At 46.5% G+C, this 6,000-nt stretch overlaps 1 protein-coding gene and 1 long non-coding RNA gene across 7 annotated transcripts in view; one reads left to right on the top strand and one right to left on the bottom strand.

Moving 5' to 3' along the window:
* LOC138162399 (uncharacterized) overlaps positions 1-5,353 on the top strand; it is a 20,044-nt gene extending 14,691 nt beyond the window's left edge. Inside the window, exons 2-3 of the long non-coding RNA XR_011168625.1 lie at positions 2,540-2,704; positions 3,560-5,353. This is a non-coding gene — a long non-coding RNA (uncharacterized lncRNA). The remainder of the gene's footprint in view (positions 1-2,539; positions 2,705-3,559) is intronic.
* AUTS2 (activator of transcription and developmental regulator AUTS2) overlaps positions 1-6,000 on the bottom strand; it is a 1,243,088-nt gene that overhangs the window by 939,812 nt on the left and 297,276 nt on the right. The gene's annotated exons all lie outside the window — the stretch shown is intronic.

Raw genomic sequence — 6,000 nt, 5'->3', positions numbered from 1 at the left:
CACACACACACACACACACACACACACACACACACACACACTGGGTCCACCACTTCTCTATCAGAAGCATCCCCATGAGACCGCTGGAACTGTGGCTGGTCATTACACTGCCCTTTCAAGGTTCAGCACAAGGCCTCAGACCCTAAAACGCTTAATAAAGACTTTTTTTCAACTCATTCTTTCTTTCATTCATTCATTTTTCATCTACCCTGAGATGGAACCCAACAGCCATATTCTGCCCTCTGTCCAGCACCGTGCCTTGCCCTGGGCCTGGTCCCCTGAGCACCCTCAGGTCACTACCCTATGAAGCTGGTCTATAAAGCAGGCCCTCTCCAATGACGCATAAGGGCATCTATTCAGTTCAGCAAGGAATTTTCCAGGATGGCCGAAGCAAGCCGGCCAAATGGCTCTATTAGCCAGGAAGAAAAAATTGTTGACCCACAATTGGAAGGTTTCCTAAATGAATTACGGTTTTTTTTTTAAACACAGACTCCTCTGAGCATCCTTAATTTCCAATCTCCATCTAATCTCCTCCACAAACTCTAACAATATTATCATCATCACGATCAACTGTAACCTTTCATTCATATTCATGGGAGGCTAGTTTGACCAGGCTGGAAAGAGGCAGAGAGAAGGCAGGGAAACAACGTATGGACAGAAGGGAAGAGAGCTTGGAAGCATTAATGGCAGGTGCTCAAGGCATTACAATGATGCACGTACTATCTGGACAAAACCACAGTGGTTGGCACTCAGTGGGCATTTAATAGTTGCATGGTGATGGACTGACTATTTCAGGAACCTTGGGTTACCGTGCTGGAGAGAAGAGAAACTGGACAAATGGCTTGACCTCGTTAGGTCTCAGTTTCTGGATCTGGACATTGGGAGTAAAGCCGTCTCCATCATCTTTTTGGCTCGGCCATTGTGAAGCAATATTGGATCAATATTCCTTCAGCACCTACCATGCATCTCAGTGCTAGAGATACAAAATGAGTTAGAAGACAGCCCCTGCCCTCGGGGAGCTCCCAGTAGAGAGGGAGAGAGGACTTGGGTTCCAATGGCATCTCTGTGGCTGGTACCTACCAGACCTCAGCAGGTCACTCTCCAGTGTGGTTTCATTCGGCATAATGGGAGAAGGTCGGAAAAGATGCCCCTAAATTTGGGCCCCGGCTGCATCATGATTATCTCAATTCAACGCACACGGTCTTTGGCTACTCAGAAAATCAGAGAACTGATGAAAACGACCTCAAAATCAACATCCCCAAACATGTGGAAATCACCGAAAGAGAGAAGGTCTCTGCCCTCAAGACGATTACACTGGTCAGCCTGGACTCCTCTGAAATCAACCCCATCCTTCTCTAAGGAGCACGAAAGACCTTTCACCACCAATTCCCCAGCATTTCCAAACCAGGTCACCTGCCCCTCCGCCTCGCCTCCTCACCCTCCTTCCCAGATGCACCTGGGGCTCTGCCCCCGGGTCCCCTGGCCCTCATCCCTCTGTCCTTGACCTTGTCTGATACCAGCTCGCCACACTGCCTCCTGGAGACCTCCCGATCATTCTGCCCTACTCCTCTCTTTCTATGCTGTCTTCTACCATTAAAACTGGCAGGTAGGTGACACAGCGGATAGAGCCCTGGGCCTGGACTTGAGAAGCCCAGCCTGATGCTAGCCGTATGACCCTGGGCAAGTTACCTCACCCTGTCTGCCTCAGTTTCCTCGTCAAATGAGCCAGAGAAGGAAATAGCCAGCCACTCCAGTGCCTTTGACAAGAAAACTCCAAAAGGGGTCAGGAAGAGACGGGCATGACTGAAAACAACTGAACCGCCACCATTAGACGGCAAGTCCTTTCAGGGCAGAAACTGTCTTGCACCTCCAGTATCTGGCACCATGGCTGATACTTAATTACTGCCTTATCTCTCAATCTTAGGAGGCAGAAAGAGCAATAGGGAAGAAATGAAACCATGAAGAGAGGGCTGAGGGTAGCGGGGGAGGGATAGCAAACAATTCAGAAGAGACAAGAGGCAAAAAACTCAGCAGCACAACACAGTGCCCCCACCTCCCTGTCGATGTGGTGGGGATCCCCCCACAGGCTTATGTCTCCTCTCCGTCCCTCAAACGACTCTGGGCTTATTCTAAGTACACACACCTACATGCACATATGCATATGCACGAGCGTGCATGTTTATGCGTGTATGCATGTAGGAGTGTACACATGCAACACATGTACATGCATGTGTATACATGCTTTAACCGTGTGCATGTATGAATTGTGTGATCAGCACCTGAGTGTGCGTTTATGCATGTGTACACATATGAGTGTATGTGTGTGCAGTCTGTGCATGGTCGTGTGTATATGTTAGTATGTGCATGTGTGTATATTTATGGATGCACATTGTGTGTATGTGTATTGTGCTTACATATGGCTATGTGTGCATGTGTGTATCTATAGACTGTGTACAGATATAGGCCCTCCCCATATGCTGTAAGCTCCTGGAGGACAAGGACTTATTTTTTTTTTCCATTTTTCTCTCTCTGCCCCTAGAAGATGGAAGGCATCTAATAAGCACATAGTACCTGTCTGCTTGATTGACAGGAAGAAGGACAGAACTGTCTCTTGGTCCAGGTGGGCAGCACTCTGAGCCATGGGGGCAGTTACTTCTACCCTCTGAAGTAAGGACAGACTCACTACCAGTGAGAGCTACCCAAGGTAGGAGGCATGACTTCAGGTGATAAAGGCATCTTGGGACCTTTAAGAAAATACCCGATGGCGGCTACCTCGGGAAGGGGTCTTTCCGTCTGTAAAGAGGCAGAGGCCAGGGATGCCGAGGTCCCTTCTGAGTGTCTGTGCGGCTCTGCCTGGCTTCAGTGGAATTCACAAGCGAGTCAAGACGTGGCCCTGGGAGGTCACTGAATAACAGCAATGCCCGAGTTCTCCTAGAGGGGGAAACTCTGGAAAAAGGCAAGGCTGTGCAGAGGCTGTGTGGTGCTATATGCCCCCAGTGCTATAACTGATGTGCCAGCCAGATGTTCCAAGGAAGCCACGCTGAGTGTCCACCCCTGCTGAATGTCCACCCCTGTTGCCGCTACTGCTTCTCTGTGCTGCTGGAGGGTCAGGACTCCATGCACAATGGAAAGGCCTTCAAGCAACCCTCTGCCTCCAGCCACGCAAACCCAGTCTTTTCACAGCCATTTGTCCCCCACCCTGCTTGCAAGGCCCCCGTTGTTATGAGGATCATTCTTTTGTGAGACATAAGAACCAACGTCTCTTCTCCTTCCCCTGATGGGAAACCAAAATAGATATCCTGCTTTTCCGCAAAGCGTCTTCGGAATAACGGCAGCTCCCAGAAAAGAGGAGCATCTCTGAGAAGCCCACTGCCGACCACTTCTACACATTATCGGTGAATTGGGCCACTTGTGACGCTAATACAGAGGAGCCCCCACGATCTCTCCCCGACGTCGATCATTCCACCCACTGCACCACAGTGTACGCATGCAGGCTACTGAATTAATAACCAAATAATATTCAATAATGCATTAACTGTAGTTTTTTTTTTAATTGCAGCATTCTCTTTGCAGATTGAAGCCGTCTCCTCCCCCAAGGTGCCACTGATGTATACAGAAAAATTATGTACCATTCCATACAAAGGGGAATTAATATTTATGAATGCATGGTATAATTTTTCCCCCCAAATCCATTTTATTTCCATGTGGCATAGTAATCAGACCAATGTGGCTGCACCACAAAAGAACTACAATGAGCAAATGGACCCCATGCCGCGACATTAGCTGGTGGCAGACCTGGAGAAGCTTGAACGGGGCCGTGCAATCATCGTAGGGCCAATTAATATGAAGATTTCAAACTTTGGAGTGCTGAAGGGGTGGGGGAAGGAGGGTGAGCTCTGGGAGAGCAGGTATGGCCTTCCCTCTCTATCTGCATCTCCAGGGTTCAGCACCACGCTCTGTACAAAAGAAATGCTTGATAAAGGTTTCCCCATTCATCCATTCATAAGGTCAGCGAGAAGGTGTCTTGGATACAGTGGGCCATTTATATTTTTACAATGGTCCAGAAAATTACCCTTATTTTGTAAGTACTGACATTTATATAACACTTTAAGAATTATAATGTCTTAAATACATTTAGGTTTATCAACTGAACAAGGTATTTTAAAGACATGTTCTCATTGGATGTTCTCAATAATTCTGGCACATTTTAAAAGTTCTTTTTTTTTGGGGGGGGTTGGATCAAGATGTGATTTCATCAGCAAAATGAGTTTTTTCACCTAAAACTCCTTCTACCAACACAGACAAGTGATCTACAACTTATATTTTAGGGGTGCTAAGAGTTTATCATAGCTTCAGCAGCTGTACCCACTGAGGACCCCACTTCCCTCTGACATCAACTTCTAATCACATTACCTATCTTTTGGGGGTACAATTTCTTTTTGCATTTTGTCATTGGAACATGAACCCATCGAGGGCATCTGCTTTATCTTATATCAACAGCCTCTGCACAGGAGCTGGTAAACAGTAATCACTTCATCAGTACTTGGTGAATGACTTGCCTGGGGTCACACTGCCAATCCATGCCAAGGACTCAGGCCATCCTTACTCTTGAGGCCCACCAGGCTCTATCTACCACATCCACAGTTCTTCTAAAAGAAAAGGCCCCTGACAGAGTGCTGGGATTGTGTATTGGGTCAACTTGTTGGGGTCAAGCCCTGCCACTGGCACATTCTGTCTGATACACTGACCCTGGGGCAAAGTTCTCTGTGCTCTAAGACCCTGACTTGCAGGAAAGGTGCCCATATGTGTTGGTAAATGGCGTTTCCTATGCTAAGAAAACAACAGATCCAGTTCATGTCTCTACCATATTGGAATTAAATTAATACTGATCAAAGTTGAAAGAGACAGACCCACAGAAATAGAAACTGAAGCCTAGGGAGGTCCACAAACTCAAAGGATCATTCATCAAGCTTTGGAAGATACCGCAGGACCTCTAGTACATTACTCTCATTTTACAGCTGGAGAAACTGAGGCCAAGAAGCCTCCCAAAGACCACACAGGTAAGGAAGCACTGGCGGCAGGATTTAAACCCAGGTCCTCTGATTTCAAAAACCTTTCCATCCTGACTTGGCCTCAATGACAAATTTCCCACGAGCCAGAGAATTATATCAGTAAATTCTTCATTCAATGCTCATCATTCCAAAAAAAATATATTTTTAAACCAAAAATAGCAAAAAATTCTCAAAGTAGTAAAGAACATCTTATGGACAGGCTCTGCGGTGTCTCCACTGAGAAATCCCATAGGAATGATCTGCTGATTTGCTTTAACCAATCAATCAACAACTTCAGATGATATAGTATCTTCTTCTGGATTTCCCATTCCAAAACACAAGTCAAATTAACTTGAAATAAAAAAGGGCTTTTCAGCCCAAAGACGGAAGATAATTAAGGGCTCACTACCATTTTCAGACATGTATATCTGGACAAGTGTATTAGAATGACAAGCATTTACGAGGGTGATGGGAGAAGAAGATGAGGAAATTGGAAGAACCCTGGGAAATGAGAGCCAGGCAGTTTAAAGCTGGTTCACCTAACACTGAGTGGAGTGAGGGAGACTTAACAAAATAGAATAACATGGACCCAAGCGCTCAGTGAGGCAGAGAGATTCAGGAACATTTGCTAGGCAACAGAAAGGGGGTAAATTCTCCAACAAGGCCCAACAGACAGGAATAGGCTGTTAAAATGGTTGAAATGACATGATTTTTAGGTCATCGGAGATGGAGGGCAGGGTCACAGTGGCTGCAGATTCGCTGATAAGGTCTGCAGAGAGACCAAATACAGAGGTAATTTCCCTCAGCAGCCAAGCCCTCCCTCTTCACTACAGCTGATCTTACTCTTGCCTCCATCCCCACCCCTTCCCCAAATTACTATCCTTCTCCAGAGGCCGTCAATCATAGGCCACACTTGAATTTTAAAATCAAGTAGTGCCAAGTTGTGCAA

Source organism: Petaurus breviceps, unplaced genomic scaffold (assembly GCF_028583685.1).
Source record: "Petaurus breviceps papuanus isolate PSGF00001 unplaced genomic scaffold, PetGlider_PUasm1.0 186, whole genome shotgun sequence".
NCBI lineage: Eukaryota > Metazoa > Chordata > Mammalia > Diprotodontia > Petauridae > Petaurus > Petaurus breviceps.
This window is presented reverse-complemented; position numbering and strand designations above follow the sequence as displayed.